The 6,397-nt window shown below is 36.0% G+C and overlaps 1 non-coding gene across 1 annotated transcript; it reads left to right on the top strand.

Moving 5' to 3' along the window:
• The first annotated feature begins 1,080 nt into the window (after nucleotides 1–1,080).
• TRNAS-ACU (transfer RNA serine (anticodon ACU)) lies at nucleotides 1,081–1,154 on the top strand. Its single transcript has one exon. It is a non-coding gene; the product is annotated as a tRNA-Ser (tRNA).
• Nucleotides 1,155–6,397: the final 5,243 nt, after the last annotated feature.

The following is a 6,397-nucleotide window of genomic DNA, read 5'->3' as shown; positions in this document are numbered from 1 at the left end:
GTTATCAGATTTTGGTGATCTTTAAGTAGACAAGTCAAAATTTCAAACCCCCTGTTCTGGTGTAGGGTACCTGGCCTTCTCTGATGTAATCAGAGTTAGATTTGATTCAGTGATTTTATAAAAACAGCTAGGAAGCACAATTTAGCAGTGGGTTGCAGAGAAAAAGAAATATGCTGGCAAAAAAATCCAATTGAGTGATTAAACAGCTCTTCATTTTCTGGCTTTATTTTTATGCTAACAAATTTGTTCTCTGAAAAGTGTCCACAAAGCCAAGTCTCTGATTAACACCTTTGTAAGGATGGTTTTTAACCTATTACTAAATTAAACTTGCTTCATTGGAAAGGCAGCAAGATGCATCCTCATTTCAATGTCTACTTAAATAATACAGGTTGACACCAGGAAACATTAATGCCAATGCATCCTTGCTGCTTTCTCATGTGGAAGTCTGTTTAATGTGAAAACAAGGTGATATCTAATTAGCACACAGGTAAGGAATTAAGAAAATCTTTATTTAAGGGTGAAGATGTTTCTCACAAAATCGTTGCCCCAATGCATCATTGAAATTCAAGCTGGAAAGATGATTTTAATATATCACTTGTACATTTTGTATTGCTCTTCTGGTGACAATGTAGTTTGTTTTTGTCAATTACCATTTTAATAATAGGGTAAAGAAAATTAAGTGGATTTTTGAAAGAAAACTATACTGTCAATATACTATTAAAACAAATTAAAATGGTAAAAGTCATTGTACTTTAAGTAAACATAAAATAGCTAACATATCAATCCCAGTTTTGGATTACTTTAACAAAAAAAATGCATATAGCAGAGGATAGTTTCAATCTGCCTACCTCTGGGTAATGGGCCCAGCATGCTTCCATTGCAGTACTCTGCTGCACATGTAAGTGCAAGAGATCCTGAAGCACTCACTCATCATGGGAAAGTACCAATGTGTTTCTTCGTTGGTTGATTAAAGAAAATTCTTACAAAAACTCTCCAGATTATTGACTTTTTAAAGTTTTTCTAGGAAACGTTCTAGATGAATGCTTATTAGCCTTTGTCAGTATGTACTTTTTGCAAAGTGTCTCTGTGGCGCAATCGGTTAGTGTGTCTGGCTACTACCCAAAAGGTTGGTGGTTCAATCCCACCCAGGGACGTAATTGACCTTGTTATCAGATTTGGGTGATCTTTAAGTAGACAAGTCAAAATTTCAAACCCCTTGTTATGGTGTAGGGTACCTGGCCTTCTCTGATGTAATCAGAGTTAGATTTGATTCATTGATTTTATAAAAACAGCTAGGAAGCACAATTTAGCAGTGGGTTGCAGAGAAAAAGAAATATGCTGGCAAAAAAAATCCAATTGAGTGATTAAACAGCTCTTCATTTTCTGCCTTTATTTTTATGCTAACAAATTTGTTCTCTGAAAAGTGTCCACAAAGCCAAGTCTCTGATTAACACATTTGTAGGGATGGTTTTTCACCTATTACTAAATTAAACTTGCTTCATTGGAAAGGCAGCAAGATGCATCCTCATTTCAATGTCTACTGAAATAATACAGGTTGACACCAGGAAACATTAACGCCACTGCATCCTTGCTGCTTTCTCATGTAGAAGTCTGTTTAATGTGAAAACAAGGTGATATCTAATTAGCACACAGGTAAGGAATTAAGAAAATCTATATTTAAGGGTGAAGATGTTTCTCACAAAATCGTTGCCCCAATGCATCATTGAAATTCAAGCTGGAAAGATGATTTTAATATATCACTTGTACATTTTGTATTGCTCTTCTGGTGACAATGCAGTTTGTTTTTGTCAATTACCCTTTTAATAATAGGGTAAAGAAAATTAAGTGGATTTTTTAAAGAAAACTATACTGTCAATATACTATTAAAACAAATTAAAATGGTAAAAGTTATTGTACTTTAAGTAAAAATAAAAGAGCAAAAATATCAATCCCAGTTTTGATTACTTTAACAAAAAAAATGCATATAGCAGAGGATAGTTTCAATCTGCCTACCTCTGGGTAATGGGCCCAGCATGCTTCCATTGCAGTACTCTGCTGCACATGTAAGTGCAATAGATCCTGAAGCACTCACTCATCATGGGAAAGTACCAATGTGTTTCTTCGTTGGTTGATGGAAGAAACATCTTACAAAAACTCTCCAGATTATTGACTTTTTAAAGTTTTTCTAGGAAACGTTTTAGATGAATGCTTATTAGCCTTTGTCAGTATGTACTTTTGCAAAGTGTCTCTGTGGCGCAATCAGTTAGTGTGTATGGCTATTAACCAAAAGGTTGGTGGTTCAATCCCACCCAGGGACGTAATTGACCTTGTTATCAGATTTTGGTGATCTTTAAGAAGACAAGTCAAAATTTCAAACCCCCTCTTATGGTGTAGGGTACCTGGCCTTCTCTGATGTAATTAGATTTGATTCAGTGATTTTATAAAAACAGCTAGGAAGCACAATTTAGCAGTGGGTTGCAGAGAAAAAGAAATATGCTGGCAAAAAAATCCAATTGAGTGATTAAACAGCTCTTCATTTTCTGGCTTTATTTTTATGCTAACAAATTTGTTCTCTGAAAAGTGTCCACAAAGCCAAGTCTCTGATGAACACCTTTGTAAGGATGGTTTTTCACCTATTACTAAATTAAACTTGCTTCATTGGAAAGGCAGCAAGATGCATCCTCATTTCAATGTCTACTGAAATAATACAGGTTGACACCAGGAAACATTAACGCCAATGCATCCTTGCTGCTTTCTCATGTGGAAGTCTGTTTAATGTGAAAACAAGGTGATATCTAATTAGCACACAGGTAAGGAATTAAGAAAATCTTTATTTAAGGGTGAAAATGTTTCTCACAAAATCGTTGCCCCAATGCATCATTGAAATTCAAGCTGGAAAGATGATTTTAATATATCACTTGTACATTTTGTATTGCTCTTCTGGTGACAATGTAGTTTGTTTTTGTCAATTACCATTTTAATAATAGGGTAAAGAAAATTAAGTGGATTTTTGAAAGAAAACAATACTGTCAATATACTATTAAAACAAATTAAAATGGTAAAAGTCATTGTACTTTAAGTAAACATAAAATAGCTAACATATCAATCCCAGTTTTGGATTACTTTAACAAAAAAAATGCATATAGCAGAGGATAGTTTCAATCTGCCTACCTCTGGGTAATGGGCCCAGCATGCTTCCATTGCAGTACTCTGCTGCACATGTAAGTGCAAGAGATCCTGAAGCACTCACTCATCATCGGAAAGTACCAATGTGTTTCTTCGTTGGTTGATTTAAGAAAATTCTTACAAAAACTCTCCAGATTATTGACTTTTTAAAGTTTTTCTAGGAAACGTTCTAGATGAATGCTTATTAGCCTTTGTCAGTATGTACTTTTTGCAAAGTGTCTCTGTGGCTCAATCGGTTAGTGTGTCTGGCTACTAACCAAAAGGTTTGTGGTTCAATCCCACCCAGGGACATAATTGACCTTGTGATCAGGTTTTGGTGATATTTAAGTAGACAAGTCAAAATTTCAAACCCCATCTTATGGTGTAGGGCACAGGTTCTCAAACTCGGTCCTCAGGACCCCACACGGTGCATGTTTTGCAGGTCTCCACACAAAATCGCAAGTGAAATAATTGGCTCCACCTGTGGACCTTTTAAAATGTGCCAGTGAGTAATTAATACACCTGTGCACTTGCTGGGTTACCTGCAAAACATGCACTGTGTGGGGTCCTGAGGACCGAGTTTGAGAACCACTGGTGTAGGGTACCTGGCCTTCTCTGATGTAATCAGAGTTAGATTTGATTCAGTGATTTTATAAAAAACAGCTAGGAAGCACAATTTAGCAATGGGTTGCAGAGAAAAAAATATGCTGGTAGAAAAATCCAATTGAGTGATTAAACAGCTCTTCATTTTCTGCCTTTATTTTTATGCTAACAAATTTGTTCTCTAAAAAGTGTCCACAAAGCCAAGTCTCTGATTAACACCTTTGTAGGGATGGTTTTTCACCTATAACTAAATTAAACTTGCTCCATTGGAAAGGCAGCAAGATGCATCCTCATTTCAATGTCTACTGAAATAATACAGGTTGACACCAGGAAACATTAACGCCACTGCATCCTTGCTGCTTTCTCATGTAGAAGTCTGTTTAATGTGAAAACAAGGTGACATCTAATTAGCACACAGGTAAGGAATTAAGAAAATCTTTATTTAAGGGTGAAGATGTTTCTCACAAAATCGTTGCCCCAATGCATCATTGAAATTTAAGCTGGAAAGATGATTTTAATATATCACTTGTACATTTTGTATTGCTCTTCTGGTGACAATGTAGTTTGTTTTTGTCAATTACCCTTTTAATAATAGGGTAAAGAAAATAAAGTGGATTTTTTAAAGAAAACTATACTGTCAATATACTATTAAAACAAATTAAAATGGTAAAAGTTATTGTACTTTAAGTAAAAATAAAAGAGCAAAAATATCAATCCCAGTTTTGATTACTTAAATTAACAAAAAAAAAATGCATATAGCAAAGGATAGTTTCAATCTGCCTACCTCTGGGTTATGGGCCCAGCATGCTTCCATTGCAGTACTCTGCTGCACATGTAAGTGCAAGAGATCCTGAAGCACTCACTCATCATGGGAAAGTACCAATGTGTTTCTTCGTTGGTTGATGGAAGAAACATCTTACAAAAACTCTCCAGATTATTGACTTTTTAAAGTTTTTCTAGGAAACGTTCTAGATGTATGCTTATTAGCCTTTGTCAGTATGGACTTTTTGCAAAGTGTCTCTGTGGCGCAATCGGTTAGTGTGTCCGACTACTAACCAAAAGGTTGGTGGTTCAATCCCACCCAGGGACGTAATTGACCTTGTTTTCAGATTTTGGTGATCTTTAAGTAGACAAGTCAAAATTTCAAACCCCCTGTTATGGTGTAGGGTACCTGGCCTTCTCTGATGTAATCAGAGTTAGATTTGATTCATTGATTTTATAAAAACAGCTAGGAAGCACAATTTAGCAGTGGGTTGCAGAGAAAAAGAAATATGCTGGCAAAAAAAATCCAATTGAGTGATTAAACAGCTCTTCATTTTCTGGCTTTATTTTTATGCTAACAAATTTGTTCTCTGAAAAGTGTCCACAAAGCCAAGTCTCTGATTAACACCTTTGTAGGGATGGTTTTTCACCTATTACTAAATTAAACTTGCTTCATTGGAAAGGCAGCAAGATGCATCCTCATTTCAATGTCTACTGAAATAATACAGGTTGACACCAGGAAACATTAACGCCACTGCATCCTTGCTGCTTTCTCATGTAGAAGTCTGTTTAATGTGAAAACAAGGTGATATCTAATTAGCACACAGGTAAGGAATTAAGAAAATCTTTATTTAAGGGTGAAGATGTTTCTCACAAAATCGTTGCCCCAATGCATCATTGAAATTCAAGCTGGAAAGATGATTTTAATATATCACTTGTACATTTTGTATTGCTCTTCTGGTGACAATGCAGTTTGTTTTTGTCAATTACCCTTTTAATAATAGGGTAAAGAAAATTAAGTGGATTTTTTAAAGAAAACTATACTGTCAATATACTATTAAAACAAATTAAAATGGTAAAAGTTATTGTACTTTAAGTAAAAATAAAAGAGCAAAAATATCAATCCCAGTTTTGATTACTTTAATTAACAAAAAAAATGCATATAGCAGAGGATAGTTTCAATCTGCCTACCTCTGGGTAATGGGCCCAGCATGCTTCCATTGCAGTACTCTGCTGCACATGTAAGTGCAAGAGATCCTGAAGCACTCACTCATCATGGGAAAGTACCAATGTGTTTCTTCATTGGTTGATGGAAGAAACATTTTACAAAAACTCTCCAGATTATTGACTTTTTAAAGTTTTTCTAGGAAACGTTCTAGATGTATGCTTATTAGCCTTTGTCAGTATGTACTTTTTGCAAAGTGTTTCTGTGGCGCAATCGGTTAGTGTGTCCGGCTACTAACCAAAAGGTTGGTGGTTCAATCCCAACCAGGGACGTAATTGACCTTGTTATCAGATTTTGGTGATCTTTAAGTAGACAAGTCAAAATTTCAAACCCCCTGTTCTGGTATAGGGTACCTGGCCTTCTCTGATGTAATCAGAGTTAGATTTGATTCAGTGATTTTATAAAAACAGCTAGGAAGCACAATTTAGCAGTGGGTTGATAGTGGGTGACTGAAGCATGTATGAGTGGGAGATAGTGGGTGACTGGGAGATAGTCAGTGACTAAGGCAGGGGTGATAGGGATATAGTGGATGACTGTGGCAGGGGTGACAGGGACAGTAGGAGACTGAGGCAGGGGTGACAGGGATAGTGGGTGACTGAGGCAGGGGTGATATGGAGATAGTGGTTGACTGAGGCAGGGGTG

The sequence above is a fragment of the Pseudophryne corroboree genome, assembly GCF_028390025.1.
Source record: "Pseudophryne corroboree isolate aPseCor3 chromosome 7 unlocalized genomic scaffold, aPseCor3.hap2 SUPER_7_unloc_4, whole genome shotgun sequence".
NCBI lineage: Eukaryota > Metazoa > Chordata > Amphibia > Anura > Myobatrachidae > Pseudophryne > Pseudophryne corroboree.
Note: the sequence above shows the minus strand (reverse complement) of the source record. Positions and strands in the feature narration are given on the sequence as shown.